Source organism: Channa argus, chromosome 11, assembly GCF_033026475.1.
Source record: "Channa argus isolate prfri chromosome 11, Channa argus male v1.0, whole genome shotgun sequence".
In the NCBI taxonomy this organism is placed as follows: domain Eukaryota; kingdom Metazoa; phylum Chordata; class Actinopteri; order Anabantiformes; family Channidae; genus Channa; species Channa argus.
Window position 1 is genome coordinate 22,683,290 of NC_090207.1, and position 17,145 is coordinate 22,700,434.

Here is a 17,145-nt window from a genome sequence, read left to right on the forward strand (position 1 = left end):
TTCAGATTATGAGCATTATAATTCAGCCTTGTTTATTTGGTAATCTGTCTGTGTGTAACCATTTGGGCAACTGCCTTCAGTGTCTCCATCAGGCGCCGTGTAAATTCAGACGGAGCAGACAGTGCAGCATCAGACGGGGCTGAGAGGTGCTAGACACGCACTTACAGATGGCAGTAAGCAGTTACAGTGGTGAGTGTGTTCCTGCTGCAACAGACATTATGACTGATTCACAGTCGAAGATGTTTTGGCTTTTCCTTGGGGACATAGCCTATGTTAGTTCGAGTTTATTGATTTGTGCCGGGGTTAAAAGGAACCGAGATCTCTGCAGCTACATCAATACTTACACTGAGACAAAAATCCTTTGCAATATTTTCTGTGCTAATCCATAAAGATTATATTTTGGATATTGCCTTCTAATCTGCACACTTAATCTTTGCATCATAATCTCAAATCTTGCATGTTATTTCCTGGTTTTGTCTTCATTGACCAGGATTATTTCTTATTTAGTCTGTGTAAATCAAGTGATCAAAATCAGTAAACAGTCACTGCGTTTTGACTTTGTATTCGAACAGCCAGAATCTATTTGATTATTCTTGTAGTGTAAATCTACCTAAAATGAGTAGTTTGTATGAGCTTCGATGAAACATGCTGAGGAAGTAACTCCCAGCACGCACCAGGGCGACAGACTGGTCTCATTTTATGTGTTCTTGTTACTTGTTTCATGGTTTATTGTATTTGACACTACATTCCACAATAACTTGCATGTGTCCACAACTCTGTTGTAATTGTAGTGTAGTAAGTTTTATTAATGGGCACTTCACACATTAGGTTTTGTTGACAGGTCACTGGGAGTGCTATTCAGTCTGTGAAAACAGTTTTATAATGTTTTTTGTTGATATGTAGGAACAGGTCCAAAAATGACAGATTGTATTGAGATGCATTATGGGAAATGTAGGATTAAGTGTTTTATACATGGCTCCCCCTTTTATATGTATATATATATATATATATATATATATAGAGTAATATACAGTATACAGCATTAGGAATGTTGTGTACATGATTGGCGAGTGACTGCATGTATAACAGTGACATTGGTTCTAAAGTAGAGTGGACATTAACCTTAGAGATTCTCTGGCTTCTCCTCAGGCAGGACAATGAACTTGCTTTTGACTGCAAAATATGGTAATGATCAATACAATGTTAAGCTTTTATAATGGAAATGATGTATTAGAGTTCCTCTCCAGACATGTTAGTATTAAACAATGTAAAATGTGATTTTTTTCAACAATACAAAATCAATTACCTTGTAAAATTACATATAGTGCTCCCCTGGTGAAACACTTAGAATTTATGAATATGCAAATATCATTCATTTTTAAAGTTTAAGTGCTGGAAACAAGATTTGTCCTAAGTCACTGTAAAGTTCATTGTTGGTGGACATGGGAGGCTTCAAGAAAACATTTTGTGTTTTTCTTTTTTTTTTTTTACATGTAATGGTTCCTGATAGTTCTTCATCTAATGCATTTATCATTTATGTATCATCTGTCACGACTAAGCATTTATAATTTGGAAAGTAGCAATTCTTGTTTTAAGATAAATCATTAAATATTCATTATTAAAATGTTTATTTTTTTTATCAGATTACATATCTGTGCATTTTATAAAAATTAGATCATATTAAGGAGATGGTTTAGACCATACCTGTCTATTCAGACTATGGAGCCACTAGTTCATCAGCACTTTAGCAGGGCAGGAAGTGGAGGTATAACAAAGGTCTCTTTAACCACACGGCTATTCTGGCTTTGGCTGGGGGAGGTAGTTATAACCTGAATGTCCCGGGTCAGACCACAGGTTGGGAAGCGCTTTGCTTTAACATCTTCACTTCGCAAACAATGACACGGTCTTAATCAAGCAGTGTAATGTCTGTTGTGGGGCCCCTCGTCGGTGCCGGGGCCATTGGATGAAGTAGCTAATGGGGGGCGACCTGTTTGTGTGCCTTTTTTTGAAATCCTCCCTGGTCCCTGCTGTGATGCGTACTGCAGAAGCAGGCTGGGGGCGCACACACGCTGCAGCGCCACGCACCACACACACACACACACACACACACATATACATCATTACCAGTAGAGACTGGCACAGAGACGCAGCGCCCCACCACTCCGATATGTCTGCTTGAAGAGGACTGCTGAAACTTCTGTTCAGAGAAGCGGGTAGATCCGTCTAGCTCGTCCCAGATAGTGGATTACATTCACGCTTTCTTTTCTTTTTTTCCCCCCTTCTTTCCCCGTATTCTCCTCCTACGGTTTCGTGTTACAAATCCTTGGGAGGGAGTTGCGCGGAGAGCCAGTTCCTCTGTGTAGAAACTGAATGACAGGATCATATGGCTTCATTTGCCTCATAGTCCAAACATTTAAAAAACAGAGGAAACAAGAGGGCAGGAGAAGAGAGAGAGAAACGCGGGCGAATTCATCCGAAATTGATGAGGATGTGGAATAATTTATAACTCCAAAATTCAGAAACACAAACCGAGATAACGGAGAAAGAAGAGAGAGGGGTGAACAGGATACTGGATCTGTCGTCAGAGAGAGACGGAGAGGAATCATCCCCCCGATCACCGTAATAATAAGGTAAGTTTGGAGCCCTTATTTATCGTAATGGTGGCCACAGTGCTGCGAGGTAGCTGGATTAAAAGTAGAGGTGGAAAACATGCTGATCCGGAGTCTCCGGATCTCCAACTGTTGCCATGTAGCCCCCGTTTTTCCATGGGAATAAAACGCTTAGAGGTGCGAAGCGTCGTTCGAATAAGACATTTGGATGTTTGGGGCTCGGTGTGATGCAACTTTATCTCCATTTCGCGCAGAGTAAACACAGCGCACTGCGGTCAGGAGCAGCTGGAGGCGAATCAATTCCGGGGATTCACTGGGTTCTGTGCATCTACAGTACGCACTGCCCCCAAATCACCGTCCAGCAATAACACCAGTATCATCTGTAGTATATCTGTACTATATCACACACACTGGTTGTGCTGTGACGTGCAACCAGTCATCTTTTATCGTTTGCCTGTAATAAATATGGATTTCGTATGCGTGTTGCCCTGTTGTGAACTTTACGGCACCTTTCTTTGCTTGATAATGTTTTTGCATCTTCAATACCATTTTCCAGGGAGATTCCTACCTCACTTTGTGTCTGTCTGAGCAAAGTTTGTGATTTAAAGAGACTCGCACAGAAAAATCTTTCACTGGTTCATTGTTATAAAGCAGTTTTAAGTTTCACGGTAGCTCTCATCCACTTCCACTTCCCTGAAAGCATCGAGTCCCTCTGCTTTCCACTTGCTCAGCTGTAACTCCAAAAAAATTAAGCTCTTGTGGTGACAATAATCCACTGACTTGAGACAGTTCTTTGGAGTGCCTTTCCTCCTTATTCCCCTCCTGATTTACTTATTTATTTATTCGCCTTAATGAAGTAAGTATTAGTTTCAGCTGAATGATCATTGTAATTACTGAGGTGGAGGATGTGGGGGCAGATGTCCGCACTGGACAGTGAGCAAGGGGTTTTTGGAAAAAGGTGGTTTTAGAGGGAAGGGCAGTGGGGGAGGGGAATCTGCCTGTTCTTTCCCTTTTTTTAACAAGCTGGATGGTGCCATTGCCAGTTAACTAACAGACTGTGCTAACAGACAGTCAGGGTTGTGGGTGAAGTTTGTGGAGTCATGTTATTGCCATGTGAGCTGGAGGAGGGAGTGAGGGAGGATAACTTTATATGCATGTGCACTGGGATCCACTTTCTGCTGCAGTGTTTGTGCAGTTTTTACAAAATGTGTGTTACAGGGTTCATTTTTCATTTCATTTTCACGGTTTGCATGCAGACAGCTCGAAATATCTGCGTGTGTTTGCGTATGTCACCGTGTCATTTGAGAAGATTAATGAAAGCACTATACTGGCACAATTCAGTGTTAGTGCTGAGCCGCAAGTTGACATTTGCAATGCGGAGGGATGTAACTGAGGGTAATCCTGCGGAAATTAATTTTATTCACCTTTTAATTTGTGAATTCAAGTTCACAGACCTTTAAGAATACACAAAATCCTTGATATAAACACACAGTAGATTACACAAGACTGCGGCAGTTTACATGGAGAAATGTTTGAAAAACCAATTTGGTTGTTTGAAGGATTCATCGTGGCATCTGCATTATTCTTAGTCTGAAAAAAGGCTTGCAAATCCAGTGGCATCCAGTGCAGCTGCAACAAAGACACCCTCACACAGTGCAGCCCTCTGGCCCCAGATGTTAATGCCTCCATTGAGAGAGGCACAGGACTCCTGCAGACTCGATCTCTTCATTGTCGGACAGACAATGGACATCCTGACGGCCAGCCTCCTTCCCATCTTCCCTTACACAACCCTCATGCTCCTCACACACACACGTAATTAAACGTCACACAGTCAGAAAGACAAAGAACCACATGCATCATACGTGCAGTCAAAGCCACCACACTCTTACAGTCCTGTGCAGGTTCACAAAGCTCAGCAGTTTCAGCGGTTTCACTTTGACAGATGTGGACATTTTTTCTAAAACTTTTATTTACGAGCTCTCATGTCCCCCCCTGGGTACTATGTTGGATTTGTGTTACACGGTTATTTTAATAAAACATAAATCTGCCAGTTATCTTCTCCACTGTTTGAATAATCTTTTGTCTATAAGTGATGTGAGCCTAAAGAGAGATGGCTGTCATAGTTTCCTAGAGCCCAAGATGACATCAGATGCCTCATTTAAAATTCCTATCATATAAAACAAAAAAAGCTCCTTGTTACCTTTAAGAAGCCAGCACAAGCTAAACAGTGGTATTTTTAGTTTAAAGTGTCTCAAATGATGAATAAATGATCAAAAGAGTTGCGGATTAATTGTCTGATTACTTGGATCACTTTAGCTCTTGGTGTATGCGTGCACATATGTGACTGTGTGTCTTGACACTAAAGGGCCAACACTGCATCATCACCATTCCATCGTCGCTGCACCAGATGTCTCCTGTCTGCTCAGTGTGTGTGTTTGTATATGTGTGTTTGTGTGTGTTTAATTGTCATCACTGTGTCACATGCATCACGTCAATGCAACAGATCCTGTAGCCCACATGGTGAGCAGCTGAATGCACAGTGAACTCCTGTGAAAATGGGATAATTTCTGATTATGTAACTTAAATGATTCACATTCAGGAACACACGCGCACACAGACCACTGAGCCTCTATTCACGCCGGCTTTGGTGGATCTGAATTCGCTGACGATAATGTGTTATAGATTGCAGAAGGGGATTTTTTTTAAACCTTTTGCTGAGCAACAGTTGATGCACCAGTTTCGTATAGCAGGCTTATTTTCTAAACATCCTTGTCATCCCACTAACAATTTCATTCTTTCTCTAGCTGAATCTTTTTTGTTAGAAGAAAATGTGCGTCTTTTTTGTTGTTTTCGTTGTTTGTTTGGTTTTGTTTTTGTTTTGCTTTTTTCCCGTCGGTCTCTGTGTTAAGTTGACATCTCCGGCCTTGCGCGTCTGTGTTCTGCTGCACAACCAGAATCGCCTTGACTCCTTTAATGCTTCACAGTGTGTGTCTGTGTTTGAATATGTGTTTGTGTTGAGCAGAGATATGGTTCATGGCAGGCCAGATGCAAGGTCTGGAGAGCAGAAGCAGATGGGTTGAGTGTGTGTGTGCTGGAGGGGAACAGCAGGAGGCACGGCTGGGCTGGACAGGCTGATGTTTAGAGAAGAAGGAAGGGAAGAGGCTTGTTTACAAGAACATTGGGGTAAATGGCCTTTGGCAGGGTGCAGGGTCAAAGTGATATGAACCTTATGTTTCGATTTCTTCAGTTTGCATGAGCCTGTATTATTATTGCCATGGATGGTTGGTTAATTATCAAACACCCCTTGCACTTTAGAGATAAGGTAACATGGCTTCATTTGAGTTTGTTCAGGTTTCATCAAATTAAGATCAACATTCATTGGACCTTGGGGCTGTCTCTAATGTTTCATCTTGTCTTTCCTCCCTATGATATGCTTTTTTTTCTTTTTCTTGAAGAAGAGACATGCACCACTAGAACCCTCTACTTTGTGCCCTAAATCTGTAAATCAGTGAGCTGTAAATCAATCAGGGAGGAAATTTAAGAAGTGAACTAAACTGAACTGAAACCTAAGAACGGAGAAACAATGCGGGTTGCAGACAATGCAGTGTTGGTTACAACACATTCAAAATGTCCAGGGGACACTAAAAACAAGACAATTACACCACCAGCAAGTAAGTTGACCATCTGTCAGAAGTGTTGGAAATTAAGCTAATAATGTTTGCTTTAGCTTCTAACACAGATTGTGAGACTATGATAATATTATAGATGCTGGTGATGCAGCTAGCATTAACCTTGTGCTACTTCTCAGCATATTCATTAGTCTTTATTGTTCCCCGGGAAACCCATTGTGTATTACTAGTGTCCAAATTCTGTGTATAGTATGGAGAAGTTTGCATACAGTTTAATGTTTTGTTCTTAGGAAATATGTGTGCACCAAAGGACCCCATAAACACAATCAAAGGTTTAAATTCTTTAAAAATCCTTTTAATTTAAATTGAATTATTTTGAATAATAGACTTAATCTTCTATTTGTCTTATATAGAACTGTTACTCACAGCTATGGTGTATTTCATTGTATTTGTTATATTTGACTGGTATTTCTTTATGCTGCTTAGAAATTGTAAAACATAGTTCCCAATTTGTGTACAGTATTTTACTTACATGCTCCTTTTTTTGTCTTTAAAATATTTTCTTTTTTTTTCTGGTCTTGAGCCTTTGCAGCTCATTTGTTTACAGAAATGTTTCACGTGTCTCGAAGAAGATGTAGCTTTATAATTTATTGATGTTAAAGTGTCACAGAAGGTGTGATTAATACAGAACACGAACTGTGCACAAGCCGAAGCGTGCACACACACATTGAGCACACTGTACATGCTCCAGCCCCTCTCTCAGGGGCTTTAAGGCCTGCTGAGAAGTGTCAGTCAGGCACTGAGGATGCATCCAGAGGGTTTTGGCAGTGCTTGTGATTGCAGTTGTTCTGAGACAAGAAGCTTTTGCTCTTCTGCAACTTAGCCTTCCCTTTGAGCTCACTCGAACGCACAGTTTTTTTCCCCTTCTTCCTCTCTCTCATTTGTTTCGGCTCAGTTCGAGCGGCATAATGAGGTCATTTTTGCATGCAAAAGTGTAAGCTCTTACCACTTATATACTGTAGCTTAACTTTAATTGAACAGACGAGTGCATATTCAGCCCATTGTGAAAGAAAACTAAGCTACAATTGAGGAAAAAAGTATAATCCTTTTGATGGCTCTAATACTAATGGCAGCACCCTAAATGTCCCGGGAGCAGCCGTTATGGATCGTTCTCTCAATTCAGTTTAGTTAAATTAAATGAAGGCTTCTCAACATTATTGTCACAAATTAAGATTATTGCTATAAATGCAATATTGTCAGACTATAGAACACAAGGCTGTAATAAATATTTGTCATTCCCCATGAATGATGCAGGCCCCCTTTGGGGCAATCAATAAATAAATAAGCCTGGAGGGGGGAGAAGGGTTTCCAGGAAAGTCAGAGTGCTGGAAAATCCAATATGGTGCATAGTGACAATCCTGAAGGCAAAAACAGCAAAGGAAGATGCACCAGATCTCAACCATGTGCAATCTTAAAGTTTTTGTATCGAAGCTTTTCATTCTGACCCATCATTTCCGCTGTCTGGCTGATCAGTGTAACTGTAAAAACGTCACAATGCAGTGGTGAGAGGCATCACCCAAATTTAACTACTGTTGTCTGAAACAAATGTATGAACACAGAGCAATCTATAGCTCCCCAAGCATTAAATAAAGGTTTGAGCTTTCCTTCAGAACAACTCACTCTCCGTCTGATTGTGTAGAGCGACTGAGGCCTTTAGAAGAAGCTTGGTGGAGCTGCTGTGGGTGGCTCCAGTCCTCTGCATTATTTATGAGTGGTAGAGTGGAGGTGGAGGACTACCCTGACCTGCCTGTTTGTTACCAGCTGACCACTACTTGCCATCTGCTGCTGCGCTCCAGGCTCGTGCTCGCGTTCCATTTCTGCCTCTCTCTTACTGTCTCTTTCTGTGTTGGCTTGCTTTCTGGGTGTCTGTCAATAACTGGGTTTCCATCCAAGTTTTATGTAAAGCAGGATGTAGAAAGTTCGAAAGGTTAAATGGATTTTCTCACTTTAAATAGAACAGGGTTAACGATCTCATATAAAATGATGACAACACAGTATTTCAATTCATATTGACATAGAAAGGTGGACATTAGACTTTAAATCCTGAGGATTGTGGTGTGATTTGGTGCTGTATGCATTCTTACAAATAATTACAGGGTGACTTCTCTGGTTTTCAAAATGTATCCTATGGTTCTATTATGTATACAGGGCATGTATACAGTGTATATGTATGGTATTAAAGTTTTATCTGCTTTCCATATTTGAAAATGTCTGAAATCTCCGCAAGATGATGTCATATCTCTTCCTGCTCTTACTACAGAGGTTGTTGTGTTGGTATCATAGTCCTAATCTTAAATTATAACAATGAATTTGTAAATTAACAGCAACTGACAGCAATTGATAATTTAATAATTGGTTAAGGTAATTTTTCTTAAAAAAAGTTTGATATTGGTTGATTTGTGCTTCTTAATTTTTAAGATTTTACATTTGCTATCGATATAAAGTGACCACTCTTTAGGCTATTTGTCCTCTGACTCCAAATTCATGTTTAAAAGAGACACGAGAGTGCCATCGATCTGCTCATCTTGATCTTGGCATGAAAGCGAGCAAACTTAATTCCAAGAATATTGAATTATTGCTTTAATGAGTTGCAACTGCAGCAATGTCATTTTTATTGCTGGACTAATGAGATAGTATCTACAGTTATACAGCACTTTCCATTTATATATATATATATATATATGTATGAGGTCATAGTGGGTAGTACTGAGAGAGAGAGAGAGAGAGAGAGCGAGAGAGAGAACAAGTTATGTTCTAACTGATTCAGAGACATACCCAGACTGAGAAATCTTCACTATGTTTGATGATTGTCCAGTAATTTTCTCTTCAAATAGCAGCTGGACTCATTTCTCAGTTTTTATCCTATTTCCTGGGTCTGTCCGTGGGGAGCAATAGTAATAGGCCCGGCCAAAAACATTGTCAGCAGGCCAACTGGGTTTCGGGGGCACCATGTAAGGTATTTAGTATGTTTTCCGAGGCGTTCGACTCGCCTGTTCATCTGCTGCCTGTCATTCTGTTTGTTCCAACTCAGCAGATGTTTTCTGGCTCATTTTTGTCCACGCTGTGCTTTCTGTACATAGGACCAGTAGAAATGTCCTTTTTTTTGTTGCTGTTATTTTATTTTTTTGTGACATGACAACGCTTTTTGGATCCAGTGGAGGTTCCCATTGTTTTGTGGTGACATTGTTTTGTGCTATTTCTTGTGTATGTGTGCACTCTGCATAGAATTTATGCCAATGCTTATTCAGCGCTCTCTTCTTGCCTTTTTTTAAGGCATTGTCTCCTGGATAGTGTATGCAAATGTGTATGGGCTAGTAGCAAAACCTAACAGTAAAAAATACTAGCTTATGAACTACATATTTGAGACTGTGTGCAATAATGTGTGCCTGTGTGTATGTGAACAATAATGCTGATGAAATAGGCAACTGTGTGGAGGGGATGCAGAGGAAAGTGGGCCCTTACCCTCCTCTTCCTCCTGCTAACCAGAGCATGGTAGCTTTTTTTATGATAGCCTTTTTTTGGCATTGTTCTGGTCAGCTACAGCTCCCCCTCCCTTACCGTGGGACTGACCGTTAGTCGGCAGGAAGTGCCGGGAGCGCGCAGCTTGAGCACATACACATACAGCATGAGCCCCTCCCAAGCTATCACCCCACACTCACACTTAAAGTTTTGGAAAGACAATAAAAAGTTGCCCCACGGCTTGGAGGCTGGTAAGCTGGAGCTTATCCAGGAAGGAGCTGGAGCCGAGCTAATGGCCTCTCTCCAGGGTAGGCACTACAGAGGGGTCCGTGCAGGCTTATCAGGAGGAGGAGGGCCCATACATGGCTGCTCTGTGAGAGCTGGTGTGTGGGAGTAGTTAAGCTTTCGTAGCTGTTTGGAGACTGTAAGCAACCCTGCCTATTTCCTGCTGTGTTTGCCTAGTGTTATCTTAGCTGGTGGAAAAATCAAAGTTAGTCATTAGCCCCCTTCTAAATGAAAATATAGATGTTTACCCTGTGTAGCACCTCTAATTGGAAATTCAAAGTTAACTTATCGTTGCACTTCCTAATGGATACTCAGCTTATGAAGTCTTACTGGGAAGTCAATGGTACCCTTGATTGTTAAAAAAAAAATCAATGATAGACCAGTGTGGTTTTTATTACTATGCAAATACTTTGTTTTAGTGGGATCTTGTAGCAAGTGTGGAAAGGACGGCAGACAATGTGTAAAATGTAAGGTGTATTTCTTCCCCTTAATTGGAGATGTCTCAGTAAAGTGCCAGCATGACTTGTTGGGGATGACTTTAAGTGCAGCGAAGAGGAGTGAGATGTCTTGCCCCCTGACTGACTAATCAGATTTTACCGCATGGAGCCCAGTATGATGACTCCAGCATGATGTGAGCTCATGAGTCACTGCTCCTTTTCTTCATTTGTAGTTAGAGAGGAAGTGATACAGCTCTTACAGCTCACTGCAGCGTGGTAACCTGTCCCAGTTTCTTGTGCCTTTTCTGAAAAAATTTGTTAAACATTAAAGCCTTTTAGTCTTGTATGAGAAAGGAATCCAGCTGGCACATTATTAGGTATAGATATTCTAACCCTGTTGTTTGTTGGGCTGATGATGTCACCTCCCCACCTACTGACCTGCTTTCTATATTACCCATGATATATCCAATGGGATTCTGCCAAAATAATGCCACAGCATATACTTAATGTAATGGTTGTAAGACAGTGAACGTATATCTGGATATTAGATTATGGACATGGACAGGATCTTTAACTGAATCAACTGTAATGTCATTGAAGTGTTGGCTTCGGGGTTAAAAGCAATGACTTCCTTCATTTCACCCTCCACATGCAGTATATCTGCACACCAGGAGCCGCCTAGGACAGCCAGAGCCTTGTACTTGGGCCGTCAAGCAGATCCACCAGATCAGTTGGGGATCAGTCCATAAATAAACAAGACAAAATATGGTCAGCTCAAGCGAAAACAAACTTAATATTTTAGAAGGTTTGGCCCATGTGATGAATATGGACATAATGATTGCAAGGATTTGTTACCTCATGCTTTTTAGTTTTTATTTTATCTGCTAGTTACGAGGTCCTGGTGGCTCAGTGGTAGAGCATTGGGTTGGGACGCAAACCCAACCCACCAGGTGTGGCCCTGCCCAGCCACCAAGGGCTACATTGGTGCCAGTCGCAAGCCCTGATAAAACAATGGAAGCGTTGTGGCAGGAAGGGCATCCAGCGTAAAAACACGTTCTGTTGCAGCTTTCCTGAAGGGACAAGCCGACAGCCATGATCCCACCCCACAGGTGGGACAGTAATTAGTAATAGGCTTACTCAGCCTGGGGGCTGTCACCACAGATCTCCTCCGATCGCATATACCTGTCTCACCCTCCTGCTGTAAATGGGTGACACTTCAAAGAAAAACATAAATTAAACTTTAAACAGAAAGCCACACTGCAAGAATCTAAACAAGGACATTTGTCAACCCGCTGCATGTAGTATAAACCCAGCTTAACTCATTCACATTCTCCAGGTCTGTGCCTCCAACCCCTAAAGTACTGCCCCCTCCTCAAGTGATCTATAAGCCTTCAGAATTATTACTCGCTTAGCAGTGCTCTTGATAATTAGTGCTAGCTCTGGTTAGCACTCTTATTAGCCACACCTCGAGGCCATGAGTAGCATCTCCTTTAAGCTCAGCTGTATCACCAGCTGCAGCTATAATAGATCTGTTGTTGAGGTGTTAGTGTGGCTTGTGTGCCTGGGAGGGGGGGTAACAGAGAGAGACAGAGCCTGTGTTTTGCCCCCCTCAGCAGCCCATATCCTGCTGCAGACTCACCTTTGACCCCCAACTGGCTACACTCCAACCCCCACGCTTCTCCTCCTGCTCTTTTCCAGTCCGATGCTCCCTGCATGATGTCTGGCTCGATACAGGGATGGAAAGAGAAAAAAAAGAAAGAAAGAAAGACATGGGATGCTCATTGGGATGTGTCCGCAATAATACGACAGAAAGGAGATAAAAGTGGAGAAAGATAGATTGGGAAGAATACACGGGCTGGTGAGAGGGGGAAAATGAGAAAAAAAACATGGCTTGCCAGATTTGGTCCACACCTAGAGAGAGAGAGAGAGCGAGAGAGAGAGCGAGAGAGAGAGAGAGAGAGAGAGATTGGAGAACGAGAAAGAAGCCAGCTAGCCCAGACAACAGCCCTGAGGAACCAAGATAAGAGCTGGGCAGCAGTCAACAATTACACCATCAATTTTCAACCTGGCTTTCACCTTCTTCTCTGACTCTCTCTTTCAGTCTTTTTCATCTTGTGCTTCGTGGCACTCACTCTTATTCCCTTTTCTCCCCTTTAGCCCCCACTTCAGTGTCCTCTGTGTATTTTTGTAAGAGACCTCTACATGAGCAACCTGTTACATACACATAAGGACTCATCAAAGTCAGACTCCAGAGTACATTTCAGATCAGGTTTTTTTATAACTAACGATAATAAAAGTTAATTAAGAAAAAGAAACCCAACCTTTAATTCATATGTTTATCTGGATTCTATCACCAAGCCTTCACAACCAGCCCTATGACAAACACACACTTGTAACATTAGACAAACATGGAAGGCTATATTCATTTTCTCAACCACTCACACTCTCACCTGTACTAACACATTCACACAAATCATGCCAGACATACACATTTGCGCCTTCATACACTTACACAGACTGTAACTCCAATATTATCTTTTCTCTCACACACAGCGTGGCATATGGAAGCATTTATCTCAGTGTTTTTTTTCGTACCTATTAGTCTTTTTTTAGGAAAACCAGGCAGGAGAGGAAAGGGTAACTCTTTATTATGACTTTTTTTTCCGCCTGAGCTTGGACCAGCCACTGAGATCACGCACACCCTTACACATACAGAGGCACACACACATACACTCAGATACACACACATACGGTTCTATATGTTGAAAAATCAATATCACGTCTCTTTAAAAAAAGAAGAAGTAATGAAAAGAGACAGCGTTGGGGGTGGGGGGGGGGGCTGATGAACCCCACCAAATAGGCCTACTCTCTTTTCATCATACTCTTTCTAGATAGATAGATAGATAGAATTTAGAGAAGCATTACACTAAGGTAGGAAATGCAAGAGATGTCATGTCGAATTGAAGCGACTGAGTTAAATTGCCTTCCCTATTTAAAATTCATTGCCCGTCCATCCTCCATCCCTTCGTCCCTCCATCCATCCCATCCTCTCATATCTCTGTGGCTGAACAGTTCTGATTTGTGTACCAGGATTAAATTCCTCAAATTTGTCTTTCACTCCCTGTGGGAGAGCACCGTGCTTTTTAATTAATTGATTTTGAAATTAAGTTAGCTGCTGCTGTGTGTCTCGCTGTGTGTGTGTGTATGTGTGTGTGTGTGTGTGTGTGTGTGTGCGCACGTGCAAATCGGTAACTGGGCGTGTATGATTATAGTGGATTGTGTCTTTCTTTTTTCCTAAAGCTTAGCTGACCAAAAAGGGGGGAACATTTTGCTGAGTGTGTATCAATGCTTTTGTTAGTTCAGAGAAGTCAAAGCCGAAGCTATGTGCAAAACGACCATTTGAGGGTGAAACAATGGCTCAAGTGCCAGTCACTGCTCCTGGCCAAACAATCTTTAAATGGTATCAATCTATCTTTCAGCAATACAGAAAGTGTTAAACTAACCCTTAGCAAGGTGTGCATAAAAGGGGAGTGCATGCTTTTTGTGACTGTCTGCTAAAGAGGGTCATGTAAGTTAGTTGTAAGTTATCTTGTTAGTGCAAAATATCAATTATCACTGTGTGTTGTCTTATAAAGATACAAAAGGAGGTTGTGACATCCTGGGTTTAAAGTGTGGAACATTAAGGCCACATAGACAAGAAGTTCACCTTCTACTTTACTGTGATACCTTTGGAAATCTGCAGGTATAAAGAAGTATAATAGGTCTTAAAAGTTTGGAATTAATGAATGTAGAGCTTCCTGAAATAACTTTCAGCTAAGTGAGTCCATTAAAGATTTAAGACTTTAAAATACATCATTAATACTTAATATTTATGTATATCAGTAATGGTGTGTACGTCATTTAGATGGTTTGTGAAGTTGCTACGTTACAATGTCTCAAACTAATAATAACGGACCCACCACCGACTTCAGTCTGAATCAATGTACAGTAACACGCAGATAGTGCTATGGGAATTACTGGTGCTGTGAGCAGATACAGACCTGACAAAAAGCGCTAAGCTGCTGTGATAAATGGTAATCGGATGCTACATGGAAAAAGGCTTCCCTCAGTGTAATTACATGCTTCTGCATCTCTTCGCTAATCACCTCACCTGTGTGGCTCCATCTTTGTTCCCAGACCTTCAGCCAACATGCCTAATAATGTACCTCCTTCATGTACAAGTACATTTATTGTGAGGTGCATGTGGTTGAGTGATAATTGTGCCTGATCCTCTTTGAGGTCAGTAGTGGACAAGAATCATTTTCCATCACAGAAAACAGCTGTAACATTACTGATAACAAGCGCTGCTCATTGAATCTCTGTGTTACTTCAGAGCGTTCGCTTGGCAAATGTGAGGAAGCTTTAGGAAGTAGCTGGATGAATCACTTCTGCTCCAACCTGTTCACATTAAAACTCTCTAATGTAAAATCATCGGCAGGCAAGTCACAGCCACTTTAATGTAAGGGATGTGCCAGCAAACTGTGTGTGTGTGTGTGTGTGTGTTTGTGTGTGAAAACAGTTTCATAATTATCAACTTGTGTCTCTGTGTGAGGGCCTGAGCACTCTGCTGTGCAGTCTGTTTGTCTGTGTGTGTATGTGTGTATGTGTGTGTATGAGATTTCTCTCTTTTGCAGCTGTGTGGACACTCGCTTTGTTCCACAGAGCTGCTGTGTTGTTGAACACCACCCGTATTATGTAGCGCACAAACCGTCCTCTCTAGAGCTGCGTTTGCCATCGCAGCTTGTTGCCTCAGCGCTCTTAGCGTATGAAGATTGTGTCGCTCGGCAGCAGGCCGCTTTGTGCATCACAGCACTGGTGGTGGATCTGCTGCATGCTGTCAGGCCCACACCGTCTGTTGCAGTGTGTGTGTGTGTTTCTTTGTGTCTGTGTGTGTGTGTGTGCCTTTGTTTCTTTAAGTGTGTGTCACTGCTTCTTTGTGTCTGCATCTAGTGGATATGCTAACCTGTGTGCATCTTCTTCCCTTTGTGTCTGAATGTTAGTGTACATGTGTGTATTGTATCTGCACCAGTCTGTGTTTGTGTGCCTGATTTTATGTGTGCATGGGTGTGGGAGAGAGGGTGTGCCTTTGTCTGAGTGCTTTGTGTCTGCGCCTTATTAATTATATATATCTGCATATTGTGTGTGTGTCTACGTTTGTGTGTTGTGTTATCACAGTTTTATGACAGACAGAGCTCCTGCTAGACTTTATTAACAATATTTACTAGAATCTCTGCTGGGTTTGTCTGAGCTGGAAGATTAAGATGTGTGCACATACACAAACGCATACACACAAACACACGCACACTAACAAGACTGACACACAAAGGCACCAGGGGTTTGGTAAAGGGAAGGCGTCTGTGTGTGTCAACAAACACATTCATACACACTCTTTTCTCACATATTCTTGTTCTGTCGTACATACTGCGTCAGACCTCCTACACATGCATACACACACACACACACACACCAACATGTCCACAGGCAGTTTGCAATTAGTATTAAGGCATCAACTGCTTGTTGTTATGATTTATGTGTGTGCCTCTTTTCACCTGGGCTGTAACACACAGTATGACATATATATATGACACACACACACACACACACACACACACACATCCCCAGCCGCGCAGAACCTGTCCCAAGTCCAGTAGAAATTGGAGAGGGTTGCGTCAGGAAGGGCATTCGTTGTAAAAACTGTGCCAAATCAACATGTGGACAAATGCGGTGGCGACCTTGAACTCAGGGGATAAGCCGAAAGAACAAAACAAAAAAAAAACAATACACAAATACACACACACACACATAGAGTCAGAGATACACATTTATGCATTCATATTGTAGTTTTGATACCAAAACCTTCGTGTACCATTTCAGGCTTTGTGTGTGTATGAGTGTGTATGTGAATGTGTGTGTACCCCACGATCCAGTGCCAGCGGTTGAAGTGGGTCTATCAAATTATTGGTTCTAGCAGATTGATTGATCAATATCTCATAATTCATTTAAAAAAGAGACTGCAGAGGCAGACACTATTCATACCTGAGAAGGAAAAACAGTGAGAGATACAATCTGAAAAAGATAAAAGAATAGTTCACATTTTTTATATTCTTTAAGTGACATGAAAAGAATGACATCATTCTGACGTGTACAATATGTACTATGAAAGAGTCTTCTTATGGTTAGCATAACTGCAGATTAAAGATTTGAATGAAATCAAACCTGTTCAAATTGTTCAAATTGGGACCTGGGCACCATCTTGAGATCTATGCATTGATAAACTGTTCCTGCTACGATGGTTAGCTGCATTCCTTTTGTTTTGTTAAAATCCTCTTCATATTTGACAGTGAAGTACAAAGATGGAGAATGGAAGAGAAAAGAAAAAGCGGTCCTAAGGCGATAAATTAAATTGACTTGCCAAGCAGCAGAATTGGGACAATTTTAATAACGATTTATCAGGTAGAACCATATGACTCGGCAGCCCAAGACTGATAACTGATTGTGATGAACTTCCTTCACTTCCACACCTGGAATTAATGGTTAATAGTCTGCACTTATATAGGAATACATTTCCTACATTTTACAGACATTGACAATTATCCTATTTTTTGGACAGACTTTAAAAGTGTAAAT

General features: G+C 41.4%; 1 protein-coding gene across 1 annotated transcript in view; it reads left to right on the top strand.

Annotated features, from left to right (window-relative positions):
- Positions 1-2,105: 2,105 nt before the first annotated feature.
- Positions 2,106-17,145, top strand: part of sema4c (sema domain, immunoglobulin domain (Ig), transmembrane domain (TM) and short cytoplasmic domain, (semaphorin) 4C) — an 85,303-nt gene continuing 70,263 nt past the window's right edge. The window contains exon 1 of the mRNA XM_067521507.1: positions 2,106-2,630. The gene's annotated coding sequence lies outside the window, so the exon portion shown is untranslated. The remainder of the gene's footprint in view (positions 2,631-17,145) is intronic.